Source organism: Anser cygnoides, chromosome 12 (genome assembly GCF_040182565.1).
Source record: "Anser cygnoides isolate HZ-2024a breed goose chromosome 12, Taihu_goose_T2T_genome, whole genome shotgun sequence".
Classification (NCBI taxonomy): domain Eukaryota; kingdom Metazoa; phylum Chordata; class Aves; order Anseriformes; family Anatidae; genus Anser; species Anser cygnoides.
This window is the reverse complement of record NC_089884.1, coordinates 6,599,357-6,619,204: the sequence shown is the minus strand read 5'-3', so window position 1 is coordinate 6,619,204 and position 19,848 is coordinate 6,599,357. Positions and strand designations below refer to the sequence as shown.

Here is a 19,848-nt window from a genome sequence, read left to right as displayed (position 1 = left end):
ACATAATGTGTTTGTCTCTGAGGATATTTCATAGCTGAAATGCTGAAATGCTTTGCTTTGGCAGAACATGTTACAGAGAGAGAAAATTTTGTCTAATCCCTGACTTTCAGGGTTGTCATTTTGTATTGTTTCATGTACAGAAGCAATATGCCAGAACTATTTTTCAAACCTCTTATAAAGAAATTATGTTTCTTCTGAATTATTGAATTAATAATATATGTGAATACATCTATGAATGTATAACCAGCTGATTGTTTTTGATGGAAGAAAGCCATTTTCTGCACAACAGAAGCAAAGATTCCTTTCTCCCTATCATACGAGCGTAAGAGAGAATATAAAATGTGAGTGTTGTTTTTCCCTATGCTTTTCATTATTTAGAATCTATATTTCATGAGCATACAAAAAAACCAACACACTGTCCGTAGGCATTATGTGAAAGCACATTACAGGAGGATGTTCTAGTCCAAGTGATTCCAAGCGGTTAATCCTTACGTTCAACAATGTGGTGCTAAATTAAGAGGTGAAATGGGAAGACCTAGAAAGTGTGGGAACAGATGTGGAAATTCTACCTGGGCAAAGAAGGAATCTTGTGTTTACCTTCTGTTGTGTTGAAGCTATCGTGCTGTAATAACAGTGGCAGCCTGTGCTGTGAACATGTCCCTTGGATTCTTCATATTTGATAGCTCTTGTGGCTTTGGTTTGCTGTTGAACAAAAAGGACAGTTGAGTGACCGTTTTATAATGTTAACCTCGGAATATTTACAAACTCTGTGCAATGGGTTAGACAGATGCAAATTAAGTGCTGATGCAATGGGTCCATCTCCATTCATTTCAAAGGTGTACTTGCTCGCATGAGCTGTGAATTTGTGATAAGTGCTGAATATTAACTAGGATATTTGGACTTTAGTATAATGATCTTATATCACCACAGCATCTTGGCAAATTAGATTAAACCTGAAGGACACAGGACCTGATCCATCTTTAAATTCATGATGTGTGAAAGTTGCACTTCAGACAAGTGTAAGCTAATTGCTTCCTTAGCTGGTGACTTAATAAGTTATAAACAGAAATATTTATCTCAGTTTCCTAAGTAGCTAGTGGGCTAAGAAGAAAGATCGCACAGATATTCATAAAGTAGGTTTGCATATATTCAAAATATTATCAGATTGTGCTATTAGATGACTAGGTTTTTGACATATTTCAGGACTTTTATGCCCTTGCTAGTAATTAAATTAATTATTTATCCATTGTACACAGTCTTGAATTACTGTATGATTAGCTCGGGCACTTAAAAGTATAAGAACACTTGAAAGCAAAATCCAAGCATAGATATTCCATAGCACGTCTTACAATCTAAATATTGCTCTTAGTGTAATCGAAGCAGCGAGAGTAGTCACAGCAGTTGATGGACTATTTTTCAAATTGATTTCAAAAATGTATTTAAGGGGATGATCTTCTACTCTAGATTACCTATTGATTTTTAATATGAAAAGCTCATTATATAAGCAGTAACTGCATATAAAAACCTAGCAAACCTTTGCATAAATCCTTTAATTGAATTTCCAGAGCCTGTGGTTCTACTTTTTTTTTTTTTTTAATTAAATCTATTTCTTTTTTTAAGTGTTACTGTGTAATTTGCATGCTGTGAAGTGGCCCTGTCCCAGATAAAGTGCCATTGATCCTTATTAAACCTCACCTCTGGGCTTGCTCAAAACTAACTGGAAAAATTAAAGTGTTCATGCTGCAATGCACTTATTGCTTGTGTGATAGGATTATGGAAAAAAGAATAACGTTAATTTCTGAGAGAGAATTTATAATGCAAGATTTTATTTTTTTCAATTTGATAATTAATAACAAAATCATATCCTAAATATAAATTGTATTCCAGTCTGCAAACTGCAGTAGTAATTAGGAAAGATAATGTATACCTGATATAAAATCATAATGTTGTATATGGACACTTCTTTGGTATATTAATTTTAAGTGTTGTTCAAAATCATTATGGATTCAACCCAACAGTTTAAATAGAGATTTTAGCTAAATAAATAAATAAATAAAATTGTAACTCACACAATATCTTATATTAATAGCTGTTTCCATTTTAACTCTTGAGTTTAAAATGTGAAAAATGATAGTCTGAAAATAATCATGCTAACAATTTTTATATTAGAAATGTCATGAGAAAGAAAAGCATTTAAGCCGCAATACTATTTTCTTTTTTTTAAAATATCCAACACTGTTTTAAAAAAGCAATAAAATCTCCTAAAGAAATATTCATAATCAATAAGAATACAAAGTATCTCATATATTAACAGAGTTATAAAAATGTTTATAATATGACTCAAAATGAAAAACACAGCAAGTTATGTACGGTTTAAAGTGTAATCAATTTTGAGGTTGCATATGAGGTTATAAATGATAAACACAAGTAGTAGCATTTTTACTAAAGGCTGTTGCAAAAAATACTGTATTTATGGTCTATTCCATTCTTTTTATAGATCATTAATGTAGAAAGCAAACACAGTGTATCCATCTTCTTAGACAGTTTAAAATTCCATTAAATGATATTTTTAAATGAAAATTTTGAGCTCATTTTATATGTTTCTTTCTACAAACACTTACTATACTGAAAGTAAACTGTTTACAGCAGGAGCCAATACCACAGAAGTTATATGCAGAATTTTCCAGATTTGTAGGGCAAGTTAATTTTTTTTCCTAAACTTTTAGCAAAGAGCTGCTAAATGTGTTATTTTTAAGAAAGTGGTGAGGTGTATGCTGTAGTGCCTGTGATATATTATGTGAAACTAGGTTGGAATTGTCAACGGTAACACAACTTCTTTCCACAATGAAAGTATTTGTTTCAAGTCTTCTGTAATTAGTGCAACCTGATTTTTGCACTTTGCTTCTTTGCTTAGTTCATCCAGAACCAGTTGAAACACTAGTCTGTCACTGATCTGTACCTAACAAAGTTGTGTTTAACTGTATTAGCAACTTAAAAGGATTACGTATTTGCTATAAAGCTCACATATTGCTTTTATGTACGCACTACTTATTTCAACATCAACTCTGTCAGGAATCAGTCTGTCAGGAAATGATTCTACTTACTAATTTCATGTAGCCACCACACTGATAACATTAACATGAAATAAGTTGTATTTTAGTCTTTTTTCAGCACCTCGTTTGTGCATTTGTCAACACTGTCCTTGTTTCCCCTGCTAAGCCTCTTGGTTAACCCTTGAACTTTTAGGGAGCTCTATATGGGAGTTGCCTTACCTACTACGGAACTCCTTGCTACTGCCAGGACCAGTCCAGACCCAGGGCAATACAGCAATACAGAAGTTACTCAGAAAAGCTTTGCTGACTGGGATCCTCATTAATAAATCAGCACGCAGCCGGGCTGTTATCAGGTAGTTCACTCACGGCTGTACCTGGGTACCTGGAGCATTCCTTTTGGCAGCGAGCTGCAGCCAGCCACCCGATTTCTTGTGCAGTGTTGTGGCTGCTGTCGTTCTGGGCTATCTGCTTGCTCCCTCTCTGTGAGGGCAATGTTGTCCTCAGGGTTGGGAAAATCACGTATTGGTTCTCTGCATCAGCAGGTATCACATTGCCAATGCAATGTATTTGCTCCAAATTTTCCCGTTAGTTTGTAAGATTAATGAGAACGGGTTGTTCATCATTATTTTTGTTCCTCCTCTGTGTGGTCCAGCAGTTTTTCTGGTGGATTATTTCTTTGAACTGTTATTACAAGTAGCATATTGCTCCTTGAAACCTGTTTCTGTTTTGACTTCAGAAGATCAAAAGCATTTTGAAATTTTGCTTTAGGAAAAAGGTTTTATAATTCTTTCTTGGTTGTTTGTCAGTGGATTTGTTGTAGTTTCCTAATGGTCTTTAGTGGAGGAAGTAAGTGACACTGATCAGTGAAGGTGGACAGTAAGATTTATAATGTATTTGTGCTAGCTGATTGCCAACAGAACTGGGCTTTCCCAGCGGTGCTGTACGCATACTTGGAAAATCAATAGGGATTAGCCTATGACCCCCTTCACATACTTATACTGTGGTCTGCATTGCTTACCAATATTTCATCTGTTTCACTTAAATGCTGTTACTTACTCAATAATGTGTGGCTGTTCTTGCAAGCTACTAATTAATTTTTAAAATGCAGTATCACTTGAAGCTGAGATAAAGCACACCTTTAGCATCAGAGTGGGTGGAGGGCTTGTGGCTTACGTAGTGAATTTGCACTTGGTACCTTTAATTAAAAATTCTACTTTGAAAGATTAAGGTTACACGTTTCGAGTTAAAAAAGTGCTAAATCAAGTACAGAGACCTTTTCATGGTGGTTGCCAACAAGCTAAATTGCCAGGCATAGTTAGATACCGTCCAGTACTGTGTGTGCATTGGCTGGCCCAATTTGACTTTTCAGTACACATTTTTATACTTAGAACATGCATATGAGGAACTTATATTTGGTGATGTTTAGATAAGTATCTGTTTTTTATTGTATTACGCAAATTTCTTTGGTACGAGGATTAACAACTACTGTAATGTGTTATGAGAAATTAGCATTTCCCTTTTGTTTTGCTGTTTAATTTTTCCCTTAAAATACTTCATTTAAAGTCCTTTCTTTTTCTTCCTCTTTTGTAAATGGTAGGAGGGAATATATTTTTTTATAATAAATTGATGTATCTCATTTATATTGTGTCTAGGGCATTCTCTTGACAATGTCTTCATGTGTTATGTAAAATAGGTTGTAGTTTAAATACTAATGAGTCAAAAAAATGAACAGAAGTGTATTGAAAACCATTGTTTTCCTTTTCAATATTTTAAAAATATTTTAATATATATAAATAATATAAAAATAGTTTGTTAAACAGTATAAAATTCTTATTTCAATTTCTACTTTACCGTACAGTTTGCCAAAATTCAAACATAATGGCCTACAGCAATTATTTTTGATGTGGTTGTTCTCCCAACAGGGGGATTTTAAAAATTCACAGTTTCTTATGCAAGTGTACCTATTCCCTGGAGTTACTTATAGTTTCTTATTGATCTAGTAGCTGGTATTTGAATTGGTCGATGTACTCTGTGACTTGTTTAAGATACCCTACCTGAACTATTAGTTTAAATAATATATTCATAAATTGATTAATCATTACAGTAAGAGTTATTAGCTACATTTTTATCTGTGCGCTATCCACAAATGACTTCTAGTATAATAATCATGCATATATAAACAGAGATTCAGTTTTAAATTGCAGTATGCCTTATAATAATTATATTGCTAGTAATGGTATGTTTCTGCAAGAAGGAATCAACCTTTTTCTGTGTGGACAGCAAAACTCAGTGTGTTTATTTAATGTGGATAAAGTAATTGTAAATATTGATGTGCATATAAGCCGGGTTATGGGACAGAGGAAAGAAGGAAAGAAAAGAGGTGGCTTTTGTTGGCAAGGGCAGATGGCTGCTAGGGTTTGATGTGTGACCAGGTACTGAATGGAGCTCCAGCCCCACGTGTGGGTGCTGGGTCAGGTATGGCACAGCCTGGCCGTGACTGCGGGTGGCACTGGGGGACTCAACAGGCTGTGGAGACCGTGGCTAAAACTATGGTCCTGATCTCACAGCTTTCATATACATCATTACATCTGCTTGGCCCTCATTCCTAGAAGATGGTTACAGAAGGGCCCAGAGGAGATAACTAACCAACAGATATTTATAAAACAACACACATACAGGAATGTAGCTGCTGCTTCATCGTAGTCATTGCAAGAGAGTTTGACTTGTGTGATAGCATCTTGCTGTTAAAATGTCTCTGTTGCTATCAATCTACATATAGCATGTACAACTGATGTAAAGGGCTGCGGGGGGAAGAGAGGAGCTTCTAATTATTATAAATAAGGGGAAAAGTTTGTGTGTTACTTTATAAATATTAAAATACATATTATAATAGGAATGTGCTCCAATAATTGAAAGAGCAACCACAGTAATGTTCATAACAAAGATCCTAGGGTGGCTCGCACAGAAGCCAGTGTGAATCTTTGTCTACCACAGTGTGGGTGGACCACATCCAAACGCTTTTATTAGGAAAAGAAATCCTCTCCAAAAAAGGTTTGTGTGTGCAGAAGGAGCTACAAAAATCTATTTAACCCAAAGTGTCAGAACTCACTTTCTTAGGGGCTCTTGGGTTTACTTTGCTAAATGGTGCAGAGTCCCCACAGCTTTAAACAACTGTCACTTTGATTTCATCCAAAATTCTATGAAAAAAATATGAATGCAGAATATATACACATGCAATCTTACCGTCATACATGTATTATCAAATCAATTTGCTCTATTAGTTAATAATCTGAGTAGACTGTGGAAATTCACACACCTCACATTTCAGCTTGTTTCTTCCATAAACTATTGTCATGAGCCTTGGAATCTTGCATTTTGCAAATGAATAACTGGGGGAGCTTTTTCATATTTTAGTTTGAAAGCCATTTTGTCTCACCACATGCTTTTTCTGCTTCATAAATTCTACTTTAAAACATTCAACAACCTGCTAAATTAATATATACTGTGTTCTTTCTTTAATGGGTAGGGGAACTTGTCTCACAGCAGTGCATTTGTTCAGATCTGTTTTGAAAACGTGCTGCCTGCCGTGTGAAGGACATCTGCTCACAAATGAATGATTGTGCTTTTGATTCGGAGCAGCACCTTCACTTTAAATGCTGGCTACAGATGAAAGGAACAGATTGCTGTGGTACCGCTTTTGTGAGGATTCCTCTACCCAGCATGTGGCTTCATACATTATTGAGAGCAAATCCACTTTATGCTACCACTCCTCACTGCACTTATTTTGCCAACCTTATTCAGAATGTCAGCAAGGATCACTTTTCTACAAAGGAATAAAAGGCCGGTTAGGAAGATTAAGCAGATAAATTATTTACAGTGTTTAATTATCATTGTACAAGTTTATTAAACTTCATGGTTACCTGGAAACCTAAGCAGGTGCTGGAAAAAAAGTCCAATAATATTAAATAAGAAATGTTTTGTGTAAAATGAAATCCTTTTATGTGTGCCATGTTAATATGAATGTCCAGGTTTTTTTGATTGCATGCCAAACTTGACTTGTATTTGATGTTGTGATTATTATTTTTTTCATAATCCATTCTTAGCTCAAGGCTTGTTATGATAGGGGATCCCACAGAATGCTCTGCTGGGTTGAGCAGCAGCCTGTTATAGCACCAAGTGTCCTAAACAATAAACAGATGTACAAGGTATGCTTGGAAAATCTCAAAAGATTCCCTTTCGCTGGTGTTCAGAACAGCTGAATTCTACCAGAACGTAGACCTGGAGGACTTGGTAGCAAAAGACCACTGTAGGACCAAAATGCATTTTGGAAATTTCTTTAATATTTAGACTGAATAAATAATTCACTTTTTTTTTTTCCCCCTGTGAAAATTGACCTTATTGGTGTTTACTTAATCATAGAAGGGAGAATTTTAATTTTTGTTAATTTTATCTTTTTATTTAGAATTAAAGGTGCTGTCCTGTAGGAACAACTTGCATGTCTATTCACTAATACAAATTAATGAGCTCCATTAATGATCTGCCCACATAGTTGCAAGGAACCACCTAATAATCTGTTATCTTTGAATACTCTCAGAAAATTAAGACCACCAAGCAACCATGAATTTGAAAATGAAATAGGCAATATCAAACTTATTATAGTCTAAGGATAAGTGCCAAATAAGTAGGAAGTGACTGGTGTTATTAAATAAGAAGCAGGCAAGTCCCACTGTTTTATTTCACTGCAGTAAAATAACCCAGTGGCATATTAGCCTAAGTATGGGCCAAAATCCTGCCTCTTTTAAGGTTCAGGGAGTTCTGCTACTGAAAAAAGAGGACACCAAATATGTATCTTTTTGGAAATGAAGTTCAACTAAAATCTCAGGTTTTTAACAAAATAATTTTTGCCAAAATGTGTGTCTTTTAATACTAAGCCCATTTGTTTCCCATTTTGGGTTTTGTTATTATAGACATTTGACATACTGGATTATGACAGAGTGAATGCATAGGCTATTTATGGAGAAAGTCTTTTATCTTGCCAAGATGTTATGGTTTTTCTTAGTACACAATTACTTGTTTTAACGGGAAACTGGTAACCAATGAAATGCACAAAGAGTTGCACTCTGTAGCAATAGCAACTTGGATTAATTCTAGGTAGGTTCCTTTACATGGAAAACAGAAAAGACTGTTCAAATCTATCTGGTAGAATAATTCTAGATTTAATTCACAATATGAGAAATGAATTGTGAAAATTGATATCCAAGATTCTCATTGTTTTGATTAAAATTGTTTTATGGTGGAATGGTGAATTTCTCATTCCAGAGTTTAGTTCTACAAATCAGGATTTTGTTGATAATCACATCTGCTTGTCTGAAATCTGCTCTCAGAGGTATTTTCTATTATTGCTTAAAATGTTCAAAATATGTCCTATTGCCTAAAAGAAAAGGAGAGAACTGGACTTCTGTTATCTATATATACACACATATATATTTATTATTTTGAGGCTGTATTTTTGTAAAAATATCCATAGCTATCAGAAAGATATTGATTGTTGATCACATTTTGTAATTTGCCCTCTTGTCTGGGAGATGAAGGAAGGTAAGAGGCAGCCTGGGGGCAGATTTAAGTGCATTGTTCAAGGGTTGGATGAGATTTTTTTGTTATTTTGTCATCAAAATAAATTGACTGCGTGAAACTAAACTTGCAATATAAAACTAGGGCTATATTTAAAGCAGCTCTAGTAAAATATCCTGTGATGCAATGTGTATTTCCATGTCTTATAAATTTCAAATGGAAAGAGATAACCCAGAAAGAGGGAGTCAATGAGACCTATGAAGTAAGATGGAGCTGAACAGTTTTTCAGAGTTCAGCAAACCACATGCCATAACTGGGGGCACAGTGAAACCACTTTGTGTGTATCACTGGTTTCACTACGGCTGCAGCTGAAGAAGGAAGGATATCAACTTAACTAGGGGAGCTGAACTAGCTGCTCCTTTATAGTGGCTCAGGATAACTTACCTACAATTAGTAAGCTAGCTGCTGACAGTGGTGGCGTGTTGTTGTTGAGAATAAAGAGTTTGTAATGCTTGGGGCTATAGCTAGTTGGTACTAATTTTTGTATTCCACTGGGTGAGCTTTGACAAAGACCTATCATTTCCCAAATAAGCCATTCTTTTAAGAGAACATCTGTTGAAAGTGGCAATTTAAAAACTCCTTAAAATCCAGGGCATAATTAACACTATAGGGATACAAATATTAGTTTTCTGGAAGCCATCTCTATTTCACTTCATCCTGATGTTCACTAACCTTTTCAAGTTGTTTTTTTTTTTTCATTTTTATTATTTTGTTTGTTTGTTTGTTTTTACCTTTTTACTAACATTTTGCATTCAGCATAGAGTTCTGGGTTCAGAATAAGTATCTGAACTAAAACAATGAAACTATTGCTGTAGCCCACCAATGTTAATTGAAAAAGAGAGAAAGCCCTGTGTCAAGGGTGATGTGATTGTATTCACCAACAATATGTACATTTGTGGAAAGCTGTTTGTATCTCAATATTGAACCATTATGCTACATATAAAGCATTGCTTTATGTAAAAGTCATTAAAATTTAATTGAAAAAAATCAAGTATCTACAAAGAGAATTGAAGTAAATAGAGTCATGTCTGCCATCTGAGAAAATCTGAAGAAAAAAGTGGTATGTTTTAGGTTTAATTATTTAATATAGCAATGTAGCAGCAGATAACTCCAAATAATAACAGTGTAAACACTTTACCTACTCTCCTGGCAGTAAACTAAGCCAACAGTTGTCTGCGTATTTGTTTTCTTACAAGACTGAAAAAAGTGGGTGAAATTCAGCCCCTGCTGAAGTCAATAAAACAGGTTATTAGAATTCTTTGAGCCCTTTTCAGTGATTTTGGCTTTTAGCTACCTCTGTCCCTTCATTGATTGTATGAAATATTTGGAGACTTTTGCAGCAGGAGAAAACCATCTTTATTAATCTTCTTGTAAAAGAATGGCAAAAGTACTGCTGGTTTACTCCAATCAGCAATCAAAATCTTATTTCCACAGTTTGGGGCTGAACATGGTTAGGAATAGAATATGGAACATGAGTCATTTATGCCTATTTTAACATTTTTCTCTATGTCGGTCTGTTTTTACTAAGTCTTCTTTAGGGTCACCCTTGTCTGTACTGATTATCAAAATTTAACTTTTTCTTACATCATTTGAAAATATGTGACCACGTGGCTCAAGCAAGCCACTGCCTTTTAAGATACAGCAATGAATATGTTATAGTCCCAAATCTTGTATATGTAATTGAAATGGCTACTGTACAGAGAAATAATATTTCCCACCCTGGAATTCCAGTTATTCATTACCTTATTCCTTTCTGGAAAATTGCAAATTTATTCTTTATAGAGCTCAGGCATAAAAGCTGTCCGTTGCACTAATGTGGAAAATGTTTTCCTATTACACTGTCTCCATGCAAATAACAAATTAATGCAGCTTGTAGAGGAATCTAATCACTGTAATTCAACATTCAGGGGAGCAAAAAATGATTGTGCTTGTCTCCACTCTTCCAAGAATGACACCAGATTTTAGTTTTTTAATGCATGGCCTATTCAGCTCATTAGTTTTAATATACAGGTTTGAAAGTCTTTCCTTGAGCGGTATCTTCGAAACAAGATGTTAACCTCCCCAAGTCTGTAATCTCATATCAAGATGTGGTTATGGCATTGCAGTTACCCTGCTATTTCACTCCCAGTTCTGTCTTTATGTGTGAATCTTGCATTGTATTTCGTCTTCAAGAGATTTAATTTATGCAGTGGGTCATTACGCTTTCATTTGGCCATGCAGAAGGACCCTGGGGATACGAATGCATTAAAATCGGCTGCTCCCCCTACCCTTCAACCCCCCCAACCTTTCTGACAGCGAGAAGTCTTAACTGTGCTGCTGAACACTCTAATTTTAAAAAATGTGTTAGTTTTACTAAACATCTCTTTCTTAGCAAGGTGCACTCAGCTGAATTGTTCTTTTTCAATAGCTCTCCCTTTTCTTTCCCTTCATTAATCAAAAAAAAAAAAAAAAAAAGATCAGAAATAAGGTACTTCTTAACAGGTCTTAAACTGCTGTCAGCCTCAGTCTGTATTGCATTGAAATTGGCTTCCGCACCTTCTACAGCTCCAAAGTATTCTTACAGAGATCTTCTGGTGCTCTCATTGCAGTCATTTCTGTTGCTTTTGAGACTACTAAAGACTCTTCTGTAGTTAGTGCAATAGTTTTTGGAACCTGTCTCTTGTTAGAGACATGAAAGGTACTTCTGCATGGTTATTTATTTATTTATTTATTTATTTATTTATTTTATCCGAGATTGCCAGTTTTCCTGCCCCTAAAGGAAGAAGATATAGTCAAACAAGGGGAGAAATGGTATTAATAAAATATTTTTTCAGCCTTTTCTGTTTGGCAAGCAGATGTTTTGGCTAGGCTAATTCCATTCCTGTTTATCTAAATCACTGTGTTCCTTACAGGTTATTGTTGTAATGACCCCTTTTTCTTCTGCATTGCTTCAGTGGGGGTGGTGGTACTTAGGCTTGTCAGACAGGATCTGGGTGCTGTGCTAAATAGGCATAAGAGGGTCTTAGCTGAGAAGTCAAATAATTTTACCTATGGGTCCATGTAATGTACCTTCTCTATGAGTGTCTGCATTGCTTAAGCTTCCAGGAACATTTATTTCTGTTTTTTTGTTAGAGATAAATTCATTAGAGATAATGGAAATAAATTAGAGATAGGGAGAGACTTCAGCAATAAGGGAGCTGAGAGGGAGGTATACCTTTTTCAAAACTTCTTGGGATCCAGAAGTCTGTGGAAGGCCAACACATCTGTAGAAGTACATACAACCCAACAACCCAGCTGGGCAGAAACCGTGCAAGAAGTTGGGTGTGATCAGAGAGTAAATCAAGAAGACGGATGGTTTGGTGACAAGGGGGCTCGATCGCATTAGTTTTAAGAGGCCTAAATCTGTGTAGGATTGTGGGTGCGCCACATCCCATGTTGTAATAATAATTTCAGAAAAGCTGACTCCCCAGATCTGGAAAGTAATAGTTACCTAGAAATGCTAAGGGAAATCATGAAGTACTTGTTTTCCTAATATATGTCTTCTCCAAAGTTTTGTGTTTGCTTATTTCACCAAAAAGAAAAACAAACCTAAAAGACAAAGTCACTTGAAAATTCATCAAATAAAAAGTTAAAACTTGATTAATTGATGGATTGTTTTCAATATCATATTATTCATATTATGTGTATTTGGTGATAGTTTTACTGGGAAATGTATGACAATCATAATGGAAGTTGTGCATATACCAAAGCAAAGATAAAAATGCTTTTTTTTTTTTTTTATTTTCCAGTAGTAACTCAGGTTCCACAGTTGACTACATACTTATAAGATTTTAACTATATGTGGCTTTTTAAACAGCTCATTGGCTGATAAATGAAAAGGAATTCAAAGTTGAGTGGAATACAGACAAGCAGAAAAACTGCTCACCGTTGCTGGTTTCTTAAGTCTGAGATTATATTGTCAGATTTTATGGAATACTCAAAATGATGCTTGTATTCACATGTAAACCCACATCTGCTGAGTCTCTCTTCTTTTATATTAGCAACATACAGTGCAGGCTTGGCAAGGATTTGTCCAAAATAAAATGATAATTAATGTTTTTAGTCTGCTAATGAAGAGATGGAGTTTAATAGGTTCTTCAGGCAAAACAGATAGGTTCTGTCCTAATGCATTATATTTCTAAATTTGCAATTTATTCAATAATTGACTCTTCTGGCTGACAATGAAAATATATAGCCTATGTGCAAAATTCATTTTAGTTCTTACTGAACATACAGAACAAGTGTGGCTACATTGTACAAGATATTGGATGACTAAGGCTCACAAACACGAGGGAACATGATATTTGAAGCTGCTCCATTATTAACTCTATCTAATTATATATCTGATGTGCTTTATGACAGACCAGTTTATTAAACCAAATATTTTGCGGATGAAAAACCAGAAAGAGCAGATTTTTTTTTCCAGTAAATTTCTTGTATTTCCTTCTTTTTTTTCAGGCTCTCTTTAAGAGACATAAACCCAGTATTTTTTCCTTATAATATTTCTTAAAATTTGCCATGCTTCTGCTATTTCACATCTTTATTCTTAGGAGCAATTTATTCCATCTCTGTTGCATTTACTTTATTTTGGGCCTAAAATTTTAAAGTTTCTGCTGAGTTACTCAGTAGGGGAAGCTGACCCACAGCTAGCTAATGCCTTTCCTTGGGGCACGAGATTTTCCCAATGCACCAAACTAAATATATGAGTACTCTGTATTCAATGTACTACATGTACATATATCCCCATTATATGTCAGCTTAATGTATGCCTGAAGTATTTGAAATAAACTTGGCATCCTAAAATTAGAGTGAATTTAAATCTTTCTTTCTATTTCACGTAGAAGTCTGAAGTTAAACACAGTATCACCAAATGATTTGTAGCGTGTATTTCAATACCCAGTGGTTCATTAAAGTTTCAGTGCTGATCTATGAAAACCAGTTTATTAGTAATAAAAGCATTCACACCTTACGTCTTCAAAGCACAGCACAGTATTAACTCAGTTTCATTATGTAATATGTATGGGTGTATAAAATGATGTATTGGTGTATTGTCTATTGCACACTGCTTTTTATTTTTATTTTTAAAAGGTGTTCGAGCTTTTTGTGCTTAGGGAGTGGCTTAAACAGCATACTGTTCTTGGGTGCTGGTAACCACAAATGTGACATTTAGTCTCTTACACATGGATATACATCATTCTGTATGAGAAACTCTGGCTAAGAGCTAGAATCAGATAACTTTAATAGCAGTAGTACCCATTTCAGGAAATTCCTGATGTGACATTAGATTCCACATTGCCAACATATTTATACTAAAATAGAACTAATTGAAAGAATATGTTGGCCAAATGATGTTCACATTTGAAATCTGTTAGTTCAGTTATTAAAGGGGTGTATATCCCAAGACAGTTTAAAGTCATCCTCAGAATCCCTGTGTATACTTCGTGGGTCAGGTTAATGCTACATTTAAGACATTGTGCAATGCCCACAACAAACATATGTGGGAGTATTCACAGCCTGGCTTTAAGCTATTAAACCAAGTTATGCCGATGTGTTTTTAGCAAAAAAATGCTTAATAAAGATTAACGTCAGACAGCTTTTCTTCCACGTATTTGATTTTCAGAATTCACCTAAAAAAGAAAATATTGGATTTAGGATGAGCATGACATCTTTAAAGTAATTAGCATATTGATATTTTTTCTGTATAGAAGTTCCCTGTAGGTAGTTAGCAGCCTACTTTGACTTTTGTTTGTATGTTTATTATCAGATTTTATAAATGAAGTAAGCATTTCAGTCTCTAAATCAAGTGCCAGGATTGGAATGAAAAATGACCTCCATATGACATTATTTCATGTGTTCAGTAATAAAAACTAAATTGTTTTTGTGAAAATGCATACAGAAATAGGTAGTCCTCCCCATTTACATGTACACACACATCCTATAGTAAATATGCCCTAACACAATGCTGCACATGGATGTTGGGATGGCATGGATGGCTTCCCCTGTAGGACTTAGTTATGAAAAGGGTGAAGATATGTGTATCCAGGCACGAGACATGGGCCGTGGGGTGCTTGTTTATGGAGCCGGGTCACCAATCCAGCCCACCTGCCAACTGTCCCTGAGGGGAGACTGCCTGCAGTGCTTGGCTTGTAGTGACAAAATCCAGAATAAAAAGTCCTTTTTGGCAGATAGAGCTGAAAGTAGTAGGTGGTAAGTACTGGATCTTTCTTCCTTCCTTCCTTCCTTCCTTCCTTCCTTCCTTCCTTCCTTCCTTCCTTCCCTTCCTTCCTTCCTTCCTTCCTTCCTTCCTTCCTTCCTTCCTTCCTTCCTTCCTTCCTTCCTTCCTTCCTTCCTTCCTTCCTTCCTTCCTTCCTTCCTTCCTTCCTTCCTTCCTTCCTTCCTTCCTTCCTTCCTTCCTTCCTTCCTTCCTTCCTTCCTTCCTTCCTTCCTTCCTTCCTTCCTTCCTTCCTTCCTTCCTTCCTTCCTTCCTTCCTTCCTTCCTTCCTTCCTTCCTTCCTTCCTTCCTTCCTTCCTTCCTTCCTTCCTTCCTTCCTTCCTTCCTTCCTTCCTTCCTTCCTTCCTTCCTTCCTTCCTTCCTTCCTTCCTTCCTTCCTTCCTTCCTTCCTTCCTTCCTTCCTTCCTTCCTTCCTTCCTTCCTTCCTTCCTTCCTTCCTTCCTTCCTTCCTTCCTTCCTTCCTTCCTTCCTTCCTTCCTTCCTTCCTTCCTTCCTTCCTTCCTTCCTTCCTTCCTTCCTTCCTTCCTTCCTTCCTTCCTTCCTTCCTTCCTTCCTTCCTTCCTTCCTTCCTTCCTTCCTTCCTTCCTTCCTTCCTTCCTTCCTTCCTTCCTTCCTTCCTTCCTTCCTTCCTTCCTTCCTTCCTTCCTTCTCCTTCCTTCTCTTCCTTCCTTCTCTCTTCCTTCTCTTCTTCTCCTCTCTTCTCTCTCTCTCTCTTTCTCTCTCTCTCTCTCTTCTCTCTCTCTCTCTTTCTCTCTCTCTCTCTTCTCTCTCTCTCTCTCTTTCTCTCTCTCTCTCTTTCTCTTTCTTTCTCTCTTTCTCTCTTTCTTTCTCTCTTTCTCTCTTTCATGTTTCATTTAACAAATACTGTAAACAAATAATTACTGAGACATGCCGTGAGCTGTTAGATGGAATTATGTTTAGGTGATATTTGGTTGGAAATGCTTCAAGATGTGAGGCAATTGTGGACTAACTAATGCTTGTTGTAGTCCTGCCTCTTAATTTTTAAATTTTCCTAATATTACAAGCCTTCGTTTTTCAGCTTTGTTCATTTAGTGTTGGGGTTCCAGTGAAAGTCCAGGCCTCTTGACATCCCCTGTAAAGCAACTAGTCTTCTGCTAACATTTCCTACCTGGCAGTTTAGGAAATATCAAACCACACCTAAATAAAACACCCTACAGTTTTTAATTACTGAATCCTTTTCAGCTGTCACAGTTCTTTACCTTTTCTACATACTTCCTATCATTTTCTATTAGGGTGTAACAGTGTGGGAATAATGCTCTGTTCTTTTTCCTCTTCTGTGTCTTTTTTATATTCACCATCTTGTTGCAATTGTAGTCTGCTTTTAAAAATTTCAGATTTGTAATCAGTCTGGAGTGACCTTGTCTTCTTTTTCTTCTCCCTACATCTCCCCTAGCCATGTATAGCAAACCACCCTCCTATTGGCATGGTAACCTCTCTAAATGTCTCTTTTATAAATCTTTCATTCTCCTAAACGTTTCATAGTGAGGAAAATTGGCTTGCAAGCAACCTTGCCCTCACTGTGCTCAATAAGGCACTGCATGTATGCATACTGCTCCTGAAAGTCTTTACAAAAAAACTCCAACTCTTATACTGCAGAACTTGCAAATCACTGGGTTCATCTCCAGTTTAGATCCTTAATTGCTAAGAAATGTAGCCCTTGTAACCTGTGCAGAGAAAGCTTGAGAAGTAGAAATAGAAATACATATAAAGACATTCCCTCATTTTGTAGCCTGTCACTGATCTAATTTGAACAAAGTTGCTAACAGAAACTACTTCAGAAATTTGTAAATGTTAGATGAGAACACCACCAAATTAAATTGGAAAGGGAAGAAACTAAATGTAGCTTATCTTCTTGAAAGACTTGAGATCTTGTACAAGTTCATTACAGAAGTCAGTTTTCCATCACACAGATGTTTATTTTAATCCAGAAGAGTTTCTTTAGTAGAGTTGTCCACCATTTGGAACAAAAGGACCCCAAAGTGATTATGCCACCTTATTGCTTAGATATCCTCATATATTTCTTGTTATTCTAGTTGAGTACTACATTCAGACAGAGGTTGCCAATAAAGTTTATTGTAGGAGCTAAGTGTCAATATCTGTAGTACCCCCTGCCTAGGGTGCTTGTAATTAAAATGCCACAGATAGTCCGGGAGAAGCATGAAAATTTGATGGCAAATTGATTTCAGGTTCATCTTGAAATTTGTCCTCAGCTGGACTCAATACTGCTGGCAGACGTTGGATGGCTTTTGTCAAAAGGGTTTGCTGGGATGAGACAGAGATGCCTTGATCTGAATATTAAATACAGTGCTCTGCTTATGACAGTTTGCTTACTGCTAACATGTTCATTTTTCTATGCATTTTATTGTGTGGGGAATATTTAAGATGGCATCATTCTATTTTACTTAAGAAAATATTTTTTTTTACAAATATTTTGGCATAATAAAGAACAGACTTACAATACCAGCAAAACAATATCAAACCTAAAGACACAGCTTCAAAATTTCTAAATTCTAGGAATGTTCCCTATATTTGGCTGAGCTGCACAAAGAAAAATAGTCTGCTAAGGCGATATGTAAAATTTGTGTGAGTGATGGTGTTGGAGGAGGGGAATTCTGTGTAAAGTAAACTTTCTTTTAAATAGAAAGAATGTTCTTTGCCTCGTATAGTTTCATTTATAAAGAAAGTACTTGGAGCAAATATAAAATGTCTTTTATGCTGTCAAGTTAGAATCTTACAATAAGTCCAGTATAGACCTTTATTTTCAAAGATCTGCTCTTAGCAGTGATATGCTGCTCTTGTAGGTATTAGAAAAAAATCTCATGTTGAGAAGAGGTTATTTTAAAGTATTTTACAAAGTTTGAACATTGGTTTATGTCCTCAAAATAAAGAAAAAGGAATGTGTAACGTGTTTCAAGAATATAACCTTGTTTCATTAACATTGTTCCAAAAGTAATTCTGATAATTTATTTTATTTTATGTTTTAAATAATCAGTTTTGCAGGCTCTTAAGAATCTTATATGAGCTTAAAGCCTTTGCTTCTATTTTCATTCTTCAAAACTAGAAAAGCCAACAAAGATGCATTTAAGGTCAGGCACTGCCCACAGCAGGGTGTTTGGAGAAGGTTGTCCTCCAGAACGATTGAGATAAGCCAGTTGGGTGGGTTTTGTAGGCTATGTGTTGCTGCATTGCCTAAGCTTGTTTGATCTCTGGTACACATACATAGATAAAAACATAGCAGTGATGGTAATGAAAATACAAGCACTAGTTTTGTTTTGTTTTTCCCTTAACTCACAGATAATGGCACTCTCAGCTGAAGTGGAAATAGAGGGAAAATGAGAGGGAGAAAACTAGTTGGAAAGAAGTGAGAGGGAGAAATACAATAAACAGAAAAAAAGCACGTGAGGTAGCAGTGCTTCTTCTGAGACACTGTTGAACTAAGCATCTTGTTTCCATTTGAATTGCCACAACACTTCACTAAATCTTTGTTGTGTCCCTTTCTCTCATCTCATAATTATGCTAGTATGTGGACAAACACTGAAGTGTTATAACTGTTGTTCAATATGGCTTGGACATTGATCTAATCTCGTTATTTCTCAATAGCCAAATGATACAACCTTTTGTGAAAGTCAAGAAAAGTGATTTTGGACTTGGATGGAGGTCTTTTGGTACTACCTCTATGGGAAATGAACTACCCTGGCTAAAAGAAAAATTAGACTTGGATAGTCTAAAATCATTCAACCTCATTTTGATTTTTGAAATACCTGAACTGCTCACTCTAAACAGTGATCATTTGATCTATCATTTGATCTATCATTTGATCTATCATTTGATACTCTGTTCCTCCTCTTTTCCTTCTCCTCCCTGCAATATTTAGAACTAAAATAATAATCGACCATTGCACTACAATGAGACTCTCTTAGGTGCCTGAGAACCAAACTGAAGTATCTGATCTCATTTCAAATGGTCAATTTATTTCTTCCTTTCCTGACACTGGTGAAATTGTGTTTTTATTTCCAGCCATGATAGATTTGTTCACTTGGTAAATATTATATAGTACAGGAGTCTTTATTTTTTCATATAATCTTTGTTTACAAAGTCAATACAATCACTTGGAAAATATGTAGCAAACACTGCAGTATATTAGAATCTTGTGTATTGTGTTTGCTGTAGGTAGAAATTCAATACAGCAACTCTCCAACAATTGACATGTCAAGTAATATATCAACTGTTGGTGTATTACTTTTTGCTCATCCTATTACTACTTATCAAATCCAGCTCACCACCCACACTTCTTCTCATTAAGGACTATTGCTTCTGGGTGCTGAATAGACTCAAGTCTTATTGATGTTAAGTGAAGATTCTCAGAAACCTTCATGGAGATGTCGTGCTTGTAACAGAAGAGAATCTCAAATTATTGGCATAAAAATCACACAGATATATTGTTGAATTTTTAATAAAGAAAACTATTCTTCACATTTTTTGGAGGAAAAATCATTTAAAAGAACAGTAAACAATTCCTATAAAGAAATAGTTTCCTATATAAGTAATAGAATAAATATAAAATAGTACTTTTGCATACTTATGCCATATTTTTAAGTAACTTTGCAGTTACTTCTGCATGTATACTTTTCCTGCATATGTGTTCTTAGTCTTTTCTCTGAATCATGCATTATCTGGCGTGATATGCAAAATAGAAGAAAAATGGATTGCATAGTGGAGTGTCAAGTGGCCTTTATTCTGTTCCTGACCCAGGCTTTGGCCCATTGGAGTGATCTGGTACAAATGAATTTATATCTTAGTTTCTCAGTTTTACCTGTATATGTGACAACTGAGTATTTTCTAAGTTGGCCAAGATGCGGAAGTTTTATCTTCTTTACCCATTCACGGGTTCTG

At 35.6% G+C, this 19,848-nt stretch overlaps 1 protein-coding gene across 5 annotated transcripts in view; it reads left to right on the top strand.

Annotated features, from left to right (window-relative positions):
* The window catches only part of WWOX (WW domain containing oxidoreductase), a 509,406-nt gene that overhangs the window by 150,401 nt on the left and 339,157 nt on the right, over positions 1-19,848 (top strand). The window lies entirely within an intron of this gene.